The 15,428-nt window shown below is 35.5% G+C and overlaps 1 protein-coding gene across 3 annotated transcripts in view; it reads right to left on the reverse strand.

Moving 5' to 3' along the window:
• Window positions 1-7,832, reverse strand: part of LOC110449649 (serine/threonine-protein kinase DCLK2-like) — a 48,808-nt gene extending 40,976 nt beyond the window's left edge. For all 3 annotated transcript variants that reach the window (XM_021496642.1, XM_021496641.1, XM_021496640.1), the window contains exon 1: window positions 7,751-7,832. The gene's annotated coding sequence lies outside the window, so the exon portion shown is untranslated. The remainder of the gene's footprint in view (window positions 1-7,750) is intronic.
• Window positions 7,833-15,428: the final 7,596 nt, after the last annotated feature.

A 15,428-nucleotide genomic window follows, 5' to 3' on the forward strand; every position in this document is an offset into this window, starting at 1 on the left:
AACAAGAGGCCCAACAGGCCTGTTTAATTTGATTTTTTCTTATTTCTATTTACAACAAATTGTTTCTTCTTCAGAGCTAGATGTGCAAATCAATTCTTTATTAAATAATTTCTGTAAGAAGTCAAATGTTTAGCCCCTTAAAACCGGGTTTCCAAAACAATAAAACCTCGTGTGTAAACACCCATGTCATATATTGTGTATTACCTCGTGTGTAAACACCCATGTTATATATTGTGTATTATCTTGTATGTAAACACCCATGTCATATATTGTGTATTACCTCGTGTGTAAACACCCATGTCATATATTGTGTATTCCCTCGTGTGTAAACTCCCATGTTATATATTGTGTATTACCTCGCCTCTAAACACCCATGTTATATATTGTGCATTACCTTGTGTGTAAACACCCATGTTATATATTGTGCATTACCTTGTGTGTAAACACCCATGTCATATATCGTGTATTACCTCGTGTGTAAACACACATGTTATATATTGTGTATTACCTCATGTGTAAACACCCATGTTATATATTCTGTATTACCTCGTGTGTAAACACACATGTTATATATTGTGTATTACCTCATGTGTAAACACCCATGTTATATATTGTGTCTTACCTCGTGTGTAAACACCCATGGTATATATTGTGTATTACCTCGTGTCTAAACACCCATGTCATATATTGTGTATTTCCTCGTGTGTAAACACCCATGTTATATATTGTGTATTACCTCATGTGTAAACACCCATTCTAATGGAGGCAGTTGACATGCTCTCTCATTAAAGAAAACAAACTTAAAATCATGATGGCTACAATGAATTGGGAAGAAGAAGTCATATAGCTGTCATCTTGGATTTTGGAATATTGTCAATAAAGCATTACCGGTAAATATATGTTATAGCCATCCAACAAATATTGTTTAAGCTATCACCCAAACTTAGCCAATCAGAAGCCACGGTGGCCATCTTGAATTGTGGGGTCTGAATAATATTTCATTATCCTTATAGTATCATTTATCACAATACATTATATTAATCAACAAAATTTTACCAATACATGGAAAGGCATAGAAATGATGGATATTTATCTTGACCTGATCATCACTGGCAGCCATCTTTCATTTAAAAAGCTAGTTATATCTTATATCTCACAAAGTACATGTATATCCATCAAATACTATAACTACCATCAAAACCTACCAATCCCCTACTTTACATCTACTTTTAACAGTGCATCAACATGCAAAATATTGAAGTTCTAAACTTTTGGATTCTGAGATAATTTTTGCCTGGTAAAATAGATACCTGGTACCTTTCACTTTTGCTTTTAAATGCTATTTTTCCATACACAGGAAAAGTAGGTATAGCTACCTGTTAGATGATCTCCTAATATAATATAAACTTTATTTATTTTACAACATTTATGAAACAAGTTATTTGACCCCATGTGACCCCATATCTTTCCACGTCCGATTTGGGAATCAAACCCTGGCCGCTTTGGTGAAAGGCAAGTGTGCTATATATACACTGCACCATCCGATCACCCAATCTCCTCTGTCACTTAATTAAATCAGTCTCAATATGAAAGATAAATGTTAAATAATGGTGACCATTTCCCTCCCGGTAAACACATCAGTGTCATCAACACATTGGAAATCCTACAGTATCATGGCTTTCAGGTCACACTTTGCAAATTCAGAAGTAAGAAAAAAGAATAAATTTGACTGAATTTTTGAGAGTCGAAACATATATCAAATAGACCTGTCCCCTAAAACCCAAGAATCAAAGCTCATTTTGGGGGTTAGAAACATACCCTCAGGGGTCTATTGCAAGCCCTAAGTATGTTTTAACAGACTTTCTTAATGTGTTTTTATATTATAACTCATTAATTAGTCATTGAATATTCTTTTGAAATCTAGAAGAACAATTTTTCTGATTTGCAAATAAAAACAGAAACATGTTTCTCTATTGAACCATTCGCTTTGCAGAATATTTTGATTCTTGACCTGAAAATTGTAGTATGGGTATACAATCTTCTATGAGACAATTTTCCTTGATACCTTCGATTTCATTATAGTGATCACAAATACATGTATACATAAATAAAAGTGGTATCTCAATGTTGTTAAATAAACTACAATCAAACTAACTAAATCATACATGAACAAAATATTTCTATGGAAACTTGTAAAAAACTCACCACTCCACATTGCTGTAAGACCCAAAGGATTGCACACCACTAGATGGCACTGTGTTGTCAATGACAACATGATGCTACTACGTCCTAATGCAAACTATGAGAAAATAAAGAGACTTGCCTGGGATTAAGACTTTTATTTTATTGGAATGTTTTCTCCTAGGAGCTTCCTACTTGTGTTGTAAGTAAATATGTATCAATGGACAACAGCGAGGATTTAAACACAGGAGGTAATGGCTGGTCATCACCGTTTGTAGTCAGCTTCCATTCTTGTCGACACAAATTGACAGTCTAGGTAACTCCAGTGACATTTATCAAGTAGACTTATAAGGCCGGTGTGTGTAGGGGAGAGTATTAAAACTGTGACAGATTTAGTGGGGAAATGGTAAAATCATTCACTAATACTTTCCTAGTAATACCGCCAATGAATAGCTCAGTAAACTCTCTACTATCTGAAACTCTCAACAAACCAGCCAAACTAAATTAACTGTTCCCAGGGGTCACCATGCTTTGTTTGGAAAGAGTACACTGTGTTACCATGCCCATCTTTTGGTATTTTAATGAAACATTTAATCATCATTATTTTCAGACTTCTTGTTGTTGTTTTTTTAAAGAAAATTATTAATTTTATTAATTAATAAAGTAATAATTTTCTTAAAAATATAACCGAAAGATCTCGAGACTATGTTCATGAAGGTATACCCTATTATGTCTGTTGATCTTGTGTACCTGGGAATCTGACAGTCTGAATTCACACTTGAAGGATTCACTTTCATCAAAAATGTGTTTGGTGCTTTTAAAGTCTATGATCAAAAGAAGCATTGAAGTGATTTGAATTATGGCCCCTTGCTATGACCTTGTCAATAATAGGTAATGACGTAGAACCTGACACATTTTTTCCCCATAAAAGACATATATTATCCAGGAAGTTTGATTGATTAATATTGCTTAATGTTACAAAGGTATCAGTTTAAACAAGCACATATAATTTGATATTGGCCCTTTTCTGTGACCCCATGACCCACGGTTTGACACTGGCCCTTTGCCATGATCCAAAGGGCTCTGTAGTGTGCATGGTTTGACATGGCCCTTTATTATGGCCCTAAGGACTCTGGTTGACAATGGCCTTTGTTATGGACCTAATGGCTCTGTGCATGGTATGACATTCACACTTTGTCCTGACCTTCAGGGTTCTGTACATGGTTTGACATGGCCCCTTTATTATGGCCCTAAGGACTCTGGTTGACAATGGCCTTTGTTATGGACCTAAGGCCCTGTGTATGGTATGACATTGACCTTTATTATGGCCCTAAGGGCTCTGTGCATGGTATGACATTGGCCCTTTATTATGGACCTAAGGACTCTGGTTGACAATGGCCTTTGTTATGGACCTAATCTATTGACCTGACATTCAGGGTTCTGTACATGGCATGACATTGGCCCTTTAGTATAGGCCTCAGTGGTCTGTGCATGGTATGGCATTGGCCCTTTGTCCTGACATTTAGGGCTTTGTTCATGGTATGACATTGGCCCTTTTTCCTGACAGTCAGGGGTCTGTGCATGGTATGAGACTGGAACTTTGTCCTAAACTTCAGGGCTCTGTGCATGGTATGAGACTGGCCGTTTGTCCTGACCATCAGGGATCTGTACATGGTATGACATTGGCCCTGTGCCGTGACCCTGATGTACCTGTACATGGTATGACATTGGCCCTTTGATGAGACCCTGAGGTACCTGTACATGGTATCACATAGGCCCTTTGATGAGACCCTGAGGCACCTGTACATGGTATCACATTGACCCTTTGATGAGACCCTGAGGGACCTGTACATGCTATGGCAATGACCTTTGTCATGACCCTGAGGGACCTGTACATGCTATGGCAATAACTTTGTTGTGACTCTGAGGGACCTGTACAGTATGACGTTGGCCTTTTGTCATGACCATGAGGGACCTGGTCGGTATGACATTTGCCTTTTGTCATGACCCTGTGGGACCTGGTCGGTATGACATTTGCCTTTTGTTGAGACCCTGTGAGACATGCACATGGTATGACATTGGTCCTTTGTTGTGACCCTGAGGGACCTGTACGGTATGACATTGGTCTTTTGTCATGACCCTGTGGGACCTGGTCGGTATGACATTTGCCTTTTGTTGAGACCCTGTGAGATATGCACATGGTATGACATTGGTCCTTTGTCGTGACCCTGAGGGACCTGTACGGTATGACATTGGTCTTTTGTCATGACCCTGTGGGACCTGGTCAGTATGACATTTGCCTTTTGTTGATACCCTGTGTGACATGCACATGGTATGACATTGGTCCTTTGTCGTGACCCTGAGGGACCTGTACGGTATGACATTGGTCTTTTGTCATGACCCTGTGGGACCTGGTCAGTATGACATTTGCCTTTTGTTGATACCCTGTGTGACATGCACATGGTATGACATTGGCCTTTTGTCGTGACCCTGTGAGACCTGTACATGGTATCACTTTGGCCTTTGAGGGAGACCCACAGGGACACGCATGTGCAACGTATGGCAATGACCTTTGTCGTGACCCTGAGGGACCTGTACGGTATGACATTGGCCTTTTGTCGTGACCCTGAGGGACCTGTACATGGTATCACTTTGGCCTTTGAGGGAGACCCACAGGGACACGCATGTGCAACGTATGGCAATGACCTTTTACTTTAATACATTGTATGTCTAAGTGACACAACATCTTGCCATGGTACATCTATTTCGTTTCATGAATTACATCGCCTCGAAAGTTTTGGTCTGCAGACGATGCAAACAGAGAGACAAATTGACTGCTACATGTATATGCACCCATTCACTTAGTCTGGGCCTATAATTAACAACATTTATTGGAAAATAGCAGACCAGAGTACAGTAAGTACAGATTGTTATAATAATACAATGGGGTTTGTGTTTTGTCATCACCGCTATCAAGTGACATCATTAATCTGGCTGAGTTGGCCAAACAACCAATTTGTGGAGATTATGCCCCCTAGTAACTGGGGTAATTTGAGTTACGCCTTAAAACAAAATGGGTCCACTTTCCGTTCTGTACCTAAGATTTAAGAGCATACCCTGAACTATGTTTCGCTAAATTTAAACAAGCATTGTTATAAAACTTTAAGTATTTTCTCCCCATTATAGTTAATCTTCTTAGCAATATACAAGAAAAAATAATTAACGGTATATATATTTTTTTCAAATATCATTTGGAATTGGCCGTTATCATGCATTACCTGTGAAAAGGAAAATCTCAGCAGATAAAAGATTTACATATCATTATGCTTGTACAGTACTTTACTCATTTACCCCTGACAACACATTTGAACACTTCCAATTCAAAGGTTGGAATAGTCCATTATGAAATTTCAGGGGTGAATGAGTTAAAGTGTAAAATTAATTTGAAAATCCCTTTTTTCATAAATTACAGCAGCTTCACATGTTAGTTGTGTATTACCAGATATAGTTAGACACATCACTCAATTATTAATAGTACTAATATTTATGATCAAAAATGAAATGTTGAAAGCTGGCCAAAATTCCACTGGGGCAAGCATAGTGCAATAATCTGTATTCTTGCTACTGTAAGGGTGCAGGAGTTATGCCCCATACAGCTACACAAAATTGGGGGGGGGGGTCTACTTATTTTGTTTAGCTACATCCCAGAAAGTGTAATGATAATTAATTGTGCACCCCTTATCCTGGATACATCTAGATTTTATTAGCTTGTATACAACATCTACCCTTCCCTATATTCAGTTACTGAATGTGTTGGTTATTTCACAGCCTCTTTTACGCAGTCCATTTAATCAAATTGGTGTCGACAGGTAAAATGATGACAGAGTGTTGGGGTATATTTTATAGCTCAGACAGTTTATTATACCATGATTACTGTCTGTGACGTATAATGTGTTGTTGAATGGACGAATTGAGGAAGAAGAACTGGTAAGTACAACAGTACCTGAAAGTCAGAAACTAATAAAAAAAACACCATGTATTTATCGATTACAATTGTATTGAAAAACTATTATCATATAACTTTCATGTTTTTAATAGAATAATACTTAATTTTAATATTTAAATTAATTTATCTTACTTATGAAAATAATAATAAACTGCAGGATTTCTATTGAACAAATATTTAAAAACAGGTGATATTAGTCCCTAGGCCTGGTGTATACGGAAAATATATAAAAATGCTCTTCTAGAATTTCAACCTATTTTATCAACAAATTTGATACATATACTGGTACTTCTTTTTATGACTATTTGAAATCACAAAATGCTCAAAGTAAAGATAACTGTGCACATATCAAATGTCGTAGAAAAATGAGTTATAGTGAATAAAGTCAGGCGGCCGTGGACCAAACACTGCATTTCAGTTGGATCTGGTGCTAAAAACGATGTTTCTAAGACATTCAAAAACACGCATTCTTGTATAAAACTGACATTTTATATGAATAGGGTGCGACTTCTTATTGTCAGGACCATTTTTATTGACAGAAACAAAATGGTATTTTATATGAGTAGAATGTGACATCTTATTGTCAGGACCATTTTAATTGATATAAAAAAATCCCTGTGAAAACACATTATCATATATATTAACGTGAATTGATTTTATAAGTGGTCTTGTTAACAAATCTGTTTATTTTTCAGCTTTAAATTTGGTATTGCTAGATTTGCCGGAAGAACAGTTCAATAAATGTACAATGTAACTTTTACATCATTAAAATATTTAAGTTCTAATTAAATATCTACTTTTCTTATATTTATTGGGAAAAAAAGAGGTTGCGCACTATGACCCTCTTTTTAATTTTCAAATATCTTGGGTTGGCAGGTATATATATATTCCAAAGATTTTTTGCAAAAAGTGTGTCAATTGTATCACTTCAAATCTGGATCTTTGTATCTGTTTATAAAGCTAAAAATAATAAGGGTGATTTATGAAAACAAATTGAAAATCATAATATTGTTGAAAGTCCACTCAATATGGAGAACAATTAACATGCAAGTGCATGTCCCTTGCATTTTATCAACATACGTACATTTCCATTGATTATGTTTCCAAATATGTGTTATTTATAATAGGATTGCCTTTGATATCAAGTAGGTTAACGATTAAGATCCTAAAACAACATCACATCGGCAACGTTCTCCGACAATAATTTGTGATCCGGACCTGATTTCATTCTAAATTTATAATCTTTCAGGTGTGTTTCATTACTTATTCCAATTTCTTGTCACTTCTTCCCGTGAAACGTAAATATGTGATAGTAAATTTATCACTTTCATGTTTTTATAACGACGTTAAGCAACACAAAACATCCGCCAATGTTTTGTCAGTTCTTTCTGACAAATCTGCCGATCTACCTTCTTCCTTCGCCGTAACCAATGTAAATGATCGAGCACCTGCTCGTTTGTTTACGTGACTTAACACTGTCCCAGACGCTCAACACATGTCGTACAACATTTACACGGACAAAAACTATATATTGATGGACTAAAATAATATAAACGAACTCACATCAACGCCCATTTTCCCTCGTGCTTCGGAAATTGACATAAATATTCCTGTTACCAGTCCAGGCCGCCATATTGGTTTTCTATTTATTTGTTTAGGGGCCCCCAAAGGGAAATCGATCATGCATAACTCCACTTCTGCTTTGATAAAACATGGAAGTATGCCAACAAACACTTCTGCTTTGGTGTTTTTTTGAAGAGATGACTTCAAGGATACAATATGATGCCAGCTTCATGAATAAATCGTCACGAGAGTTAAAAGCTCATCAGAGCTTATGTTTTTTCGTTTGTAACTATACCGAATTTAAATAAAGCTTTCATATCATGTAGAGGTTTATACATCTAGCCAGGGATGTGTAGTGGAGCTACAAAAGAAACTCGAAAGGGATTAAATTTCATCTTCATCATGTCTCGGAAGAGTTTGTGTACAGGGAGTTATGCAATTTGAATATATGTAAAAGTACAGGTTTAGATCAAATTCCTGCCAGATTCTTGCGGGATGCGGCACCAATAATCAAAATTCCTATCGACTTTCTAATAAATTTATCCATATCTGAGGGCCTGAGGATCTTACTAAGAACTGCAAAAGTTATCCCTTTATTCAAAAGGAAGGATAGACTTCAGGCAGAAAACTATATATATAGACCTGTTAGCATCCTCAATATTGTGGTTTTTTTTTTTAGAAAAAGCAGTCTATAACCAATTAGAAAACTTTTGAAATAACCTTTTATATGAATTTTAATCCGGCTTCAGGAAATCATACTCTACTGACTCCTGTTTGATCTATCTCAAGGACTATATAAAATCTCAAACGTCGAAAGGTTTATCCACTGGTATGGTCTTGTTAGACCTACAAAAAGCTTTCGATACAGTAAATCATTCTATATTGTGTGACAAATTAAAGTTTATTGGTGTCGAGTCCTGCAGCTGGTTTAAACTTATTTAGAAAGTAGATCTCGACTAGTCAGTGTTAATGGGGTACACTCGTCAGTTGGTAATGTCAACTGCGGGGTTCCCCAAGGAAGTTTATTGGGACCACTTTTATTTTTGGTTTATATCAATGACATGGAAATAAGTATTGAAAATTCATGTAAATTACTTCTCTATGCGGATGACAGTGCTATGATATTCTCACATAAATGCCCTGAAACAATTTCATCTAAACTCTCCTTGGTTTTGGAATCCTGTCATGATTGGCTTGTTGACAATAAATTATCATTACATCTGGGAAAAACAAGAAAGTATCCTTTTTGGTCCAAAAAGAAAATTTATTCAAACGCCCAATGATAAATTTCAGGTTTAATGCGAAAGGTCAAATTATGAATTCTCATTCGGCTGTAAAATTCCTTGGGGTGATGATTGACAGATTTTTATCTGGAGAAGAAATTGTCTCCAATGTCATACAAAAAATCAATCCAAGACTAAAATTCCTTTACAGAAATAGTAACTGTCTATCCCAAAAATCACGAAAAACTCTATGTTCAGCTCTCATACAATGTCATTTCGATTATGCCTGTTCATCTTGGTATGAGGGTCTTTCTAAATTACATAAAAAGTTACAAATCACCCAAAATATAATGGTCCGTTTTATTCATAACTCAAATAACAGGACAATAATTACCTTTACTGAACTACAAACAATTAGTATGCTCAATGTAGAGAAATGCCCTCAGTATATGCATGCATTTTTCACCAAAAACAATAACACATACGGTACTAGATCCGGAAATTCAAATTTCGCTATTAATAACGTCAATGGTACAGAAACATCTATTTTTTTCTTTTCGGCTGCTAAAGATTTGAACTCTTTACCGGATCATATCAAAAATATAAAAAACAAACATAAATTCAAAACCAATGCTAAAAAACACCTTGTGCTTCAAGCAAAAAATGCAGTTGATCATGTATTACCTCTTCATTCTCGGTCACAAAATAATATATACACCTGTGCGACGGTGCAGGTCGAGCAGATCTTGCTGATAGGGGGACCCCCAACCCTTGGAAAGCTCGACTTGCGGCATTGCACAATCATTTCAAATTTCAATTGTTTTCATGCCTTTAATTTCTATAATCAGTAATGTAAAGATCTGCCAGTATATTTAGTTTGTTTTAGTATTTTGAAACTTTCAAAATAACTATGCAACAATATATTATAGTTTGCTACTATAAGAAGCTGTCTGCCACTATAAATAATAATTATTATGTATGTTGTGTTGTTTTCTATATAAATGGAAATACAATTATCTGATATGATACACATATATCCTGTTCTGAGCTATCTGAACCGTTACCGGATTGATTTTCTTATTTTTGCTTTTATTTTCTTCCATTTTTAAAGGACCCCATTGGAAATAAGGCACTTTGTGGCTTTTATGGGTAATCCTAGGTAAACGGCACGCACCACTCCTATAATGCCACCTATTTATATCTACCTTCATATACTAAAAATAGTCTGTCCCATTTTATAGTAATATCTGCCTCTTTTTTTTTTTTACAGTGTATGAACTTTTTAGATTTTTATACTCTGTGATATATGTCAAGCATTGAATTAAGAAACCTTTTATTATGATAGATCTATTATTATTCTCAGTCTTAATACAAAATATTCTTTTTTATTTACAAGCTGCATTGTGATTTTAATTATTTGTTTCATTCTAAAATGTGATATCTTGTAAAAACATGCCTATTTTACCTGAATAAATATTATTATTAGCTACAGTTATAGGTTTGCTGAATCGACTGAACGCTCCCCAAACATTATTAGAACTCGGACTTGAGCGAGTCTAGCGGCCTGTTTTAGTCGTGCTCAAGTCCGATATTATGAGTTCTACAATTCATTCACATACTTCGTACTCTGCTTCAAATGCTCATATTTATTCTTGAAACAAAGACCACCCCTATAAAACGCATACACTAAGTTTTCCTGGTAGATGTGCTATGTCATAGGGACATGATAATTTATTACAGCTATCATTACGTTTTGGAATGTCCTATTTTTAATAATCAAAGAACTACTTTGTTCACTTCTCTTAATAGTTATGGAAACCACAATCACATTGATATAAACATTCTTCTCCAGGGCTGTCCTGATTGTGATGGGCTTACAAATAGACGAATACTTTTTTTATAGCTGTAAATATTGTACATTTTATCATACATTGTATCTTGACCGTATGTAAGATGAGCTTCATGCGCAATATGTTATCAAGAATAAACAAAGCCTTTATTATTTATTATTATACTTGATGATGTGCATGTTTTTAATGGAAACTCCCGTCGTTTTAATTTGTTTATGACTTAAAGCCACGATGTACATAGTAAAACAAAAATATATTGATTCTATATTACATCCAGGAGATTCTAGTTGAGCATGACTACTGACTAGTACAGTCATGTACTTATCTTAACATTGTAAATAATTACACTCTTTATGTATCAAATGAATTGTAACAGTTGTTGGTAGCAGTGACCAGTGCGATATATGCAAATAGACTTTTGGTCTAAGTCTGTCAATATCTGTCTATGATAGTGTATATATATGCTGAAATAAATGTATTTGTACATGTACTTGTATGTGTGTGTATGTGTGTATGAGGTGTGTGAGATGTTTCCTTCACGAGTTACTTCCCCTTATCGCCTTGTGTTAATATGAATTATTTTGTGTTCAATTTTACATTTCCAATATGTCTAAAATATTATGTCTCATTGTTTATTCCACTTTGACCATTCGTCGGAGAGAATTTATATAGGCTTTGCCGGTAATTCTATCCAATTGACTATGAAATCTTGTCAATAAAATTTGATGAATTGAAACGTTTTATGATTTTATATCAGCTTTCGGTAAAAAGCTTACCAGTAGTGGGGGGATATTTATTTACCGAAAGTTGATATAAACCCATAAACGTGTCAAATTACTGTGAACGTATCAGTTTAAGTTCAAATATACATAATACAGGTAGCTGTAATGAATTATCACGACCCTGTGGGCTATAATACATGTAGCTGTAATGAATTATCACGACCCTGTGGGCTATGATACATGTAGCTGTAATGAAATATCACGACCCTGTGGGCTATAATACATGTAGCTGTAATGAATTATCACGACCCTGTGGGCTATATAATACATCATCTGTATGCAATATACTGTTTTTATGCATGTATAAGTGTATGCACGTAACACAAATATATAATATATAATAAACAGAACAAAAGATAGAAAATGCACGTACAGTAAAGACCTGTACAAGACATATTCTTGACACACAGACTTGTAGGGCATCACGGTATACTATTCCGTCTTTTTGTATTGCAGAGTTATCTGCTCTTGTGAGCAGGTATTGATTGTTACGTCATTAGTTTGTGTGAGAAAATTACGTCGTTTTCTCAAAAAATTATGACGTTACTCTCACAAACAAATGACGTAATTAACAATCAATACCTGCTCACAAGAGCAGATAACTCTGCAATACGAAAAGACGAAATAAATTTCTAAACAAGTTTATGCAATGTCACACATGATTTTGAGTATTTCGTCGGTGTACAGCAGTGGTGGTTTCAGAGGAATTCGCATGGTGCCTGGGATCCCCACTTGGAGGCTACAGGAATTTTTTTCATAGCAGGAAGATTACTAATATTTTTCTTTTATTATGAAACTCTTATTTTACTGAAATAGTGATGGTGTAACTATCACACAGAAATTTTGTGATAAATTAGCGCTGAAATTAATTGTGTAAATAATTGCTTATTCATGAAAAACTTTAATCTTACTATCTATTATTAAATTTATATTTCGAATTGTCCATATCTAACAACTCAAGTGCGAATTAATGCAAAACACGTTTATACGACATTTAGACAGAATTTGGCTATATCCATGTGGCATTATCCTTAATTGTAATGACTATATATCCTTTGTGACATTTGAGATAAGACTCATGTGTGAAGTTTGTATATCCCTAAGTACGTACTCTCTGTAAACTTACTTTCATAAGTCATTACTTTTGTCCATCACATTACGCAACATTACGTAACAGGATTAGTGTAAAAGCCTTTACTTTGTGGACACTGACCACGGGTAATTGATCTAACAATTAGCGACACCTGTCACTTAAACCTCAGGTACCTTTATTGTACGTACATGTATTTAACTGTGATATGTTGTATTGTAAATCAGTTAGGTTCTAGACTCTGTACGGAACACATCGGGTTTATTTTGGACACTCCAGAATATCCCGCCGTCAAGTCAAAAGTTATCTCTTATTAAATTTCAAAGCTAAACTTTAATCAACTCTTACGTCATCATTTCAACAAGACAAAACGTGCAGAAAAACCTTATTACTATATCAGATCATATTCTACATGTATCTTACTAATACTAATAGATATATAAATATAATGAAGCCGTGTGTTTGGTCTTTCTCTGTGCGAACGGACTAGTCGAAACGGAAATACCAGCAAGAGCGGAGTGAACAGGAGGAGGATATAATAGCACGGGATGTGATGAACATTTGATCAGAAGAAAGTTGTGAACAGCGAATAGTATAACTTGTCCGTTCGCATGGAGAAGGAACAACCACGTGGTCTGATATGTATTTTCTTATTCAGTAATATGAAAGAAAAAAGATCGGACTCTCTAACCCCATCTTCCCTCTCTCCTGCCCCTCTCATCCCCCTATCTCTCCCTCTTCCTTTATCTACACGTGCATGTTTATATTTGTGCGCATGCGTGTGGTTGGGTGCGTGAGTGTGTGGGTGTATGTATGTCAACTTATCAATTGATTTATCATTATACATAGCTTATTGTCGTATTTCTGCCATCATGAAATTTTGTTAAAATATATTATTGTACAGGGAAAGAGCTTGATATAAGTTGTACAACGTGTGCCCAATTCCATTGCTATGTAAAAAAGGCAATAAAATATGCATAAATCAAAATCAGATAATATTAATGACTCCATATATTCCAACGTGAGACTTAATGAGATCTACAAGGTTATGTATGATGCGTGCCACTTACCGTGAGCAAACTTAGTTTTTAACCAGAAGTTGATTTCCCTCCTCTTGCTTCAAATGCCTTACAATGTCGACAGGCCGTAAAACAATACAAAAAGACAATGGTTCTACCAACTGTCTTCTCAGTTTTAAGTCTCTTCTCCAAGGGAGGTAACTCTCTGACTTTACCGCAGTTGCCTCCTTTCACTAGTCTTTCCCGTTGTGGTGGGTACGTGGTCACACTTATCTGATTGTAAATTAAGTATTTTGTGAAATAAGTTTTCACTAATTTGACCTGCAGGTCTTATTCTATCATATATGGCATTCATTGTGGCCAGACGAAGCTTGACAATTTTTACCTTTTTAATTGGACTTTTCTGGGCCCAATAATACAGAAGTTTTAAACAGAATTTCACATACTGAAATATGAGTTTCCAAAGAATAATCTGTGAATCTTTCCATACATTTATGTTGAGTTGTTTTACTCCGCCACTTTGTTCCTTGTCTTACCGAATGACGCTGGTGAAATGTTATCTCCGATAATAATACACAATAGTTTGCACGGAAAAATATGAAAATAATGACAGAAAAAACATCAATTCATTTTCTTTGAAGGTTTCCAATTTTATTACAGTGGCGCAATAATTGTCTCCAGTGAAATTTAATAACAAGAATTGCGCGTAATTAGATGTCTCGCCTCTCAACGCTTTGAGCATAAGATTCAATGTGTCAAGCATTGTAAATTAGAGCCGAAGTTCGGAATTTTACATTTTATAAACAAGTTTGGCAATACATCAACATGGAGGTATAAAAGGCACAATTGCTAATTGTAATGGAAGTCGGCCATTACAGATGTCGCCCAAACTACTCCCGTATTCGGAAAAACAAACGTAAATAGGAGAACGGAAGTCGCAGTGCCATAATACACGTACATACCAAATTTGAGCGAAACCAAAATATATGTGAATATACGACGACCATTTTGTCAGAACAGAAAACGGATGCCGCGGTTGAGTTCACAGTGCGAAAATACACTTGACGCCGCCGTCGGAAAAAAATATTCGCATTTTATAATCAGGTAAACGTGATGAAGTGTCCATTAACAGACCAGTGTCTTTACTACCAATTCCATCTTAAATTGTCGAAAAACTGGTTGACGTACATTTTTCTAATTCCATAAATTCGCTTTTCTGCGATGAACAACATGGTTTTATGCCAAAAAGGTCTACTGTTTCAAACCTTGCATGTTTCACTGATCAGATTTCCAAAGCCTTTGATAAAATGTAGAACTACATACTGATTTTTCAAACGCATTTGACGAAGTAAACCACAGATTATTATTGCATAAGTTGGAATTGCATGGTGTAGAAGGTAGCATTTTAGATTGGTTTACTACTTATTCGAAAGACAGATTCGATCGTGTTACTGTCAATGGGGCAACATCCGGTTGGTGTGATGCAACTTCCGGTGTGCCTCAAGGTTCGATACTTGGACCTAAACTTTTCCTTGTTTTTATCAATGAACTGCCATCTATTGTAAAAAAAAATCTAAAACTCTATGTCTGCCGACGACAGTAAATTTCTTTAAATGTGTAAGAACGTTGTCTGAGTGTGAGCAGCTACAGAGCGATATAGATAGAGTGTATGATTGGTGCACCGTGTGGAAAATGAAAGTGAATGTGAAGACGT

Source organism: Mizuhopecten yessoensis, unplaced genomic scaffold (assembly GCF_002113885.1).
Source record: "Mizuhopecten yessoensis strain PY_sf001 unplaced genomic scaffold, ASM211388v2 scaffold4743, whole genome shotgun sequence".
In the NCBI taxonomy this organism is placed as follows: Eukaryota; Metazoa; Mollusca; class Bivalvia; order Pectinida; family Pectinidae; genus Mizuhopecten; species Mizuhopecten yessoensis.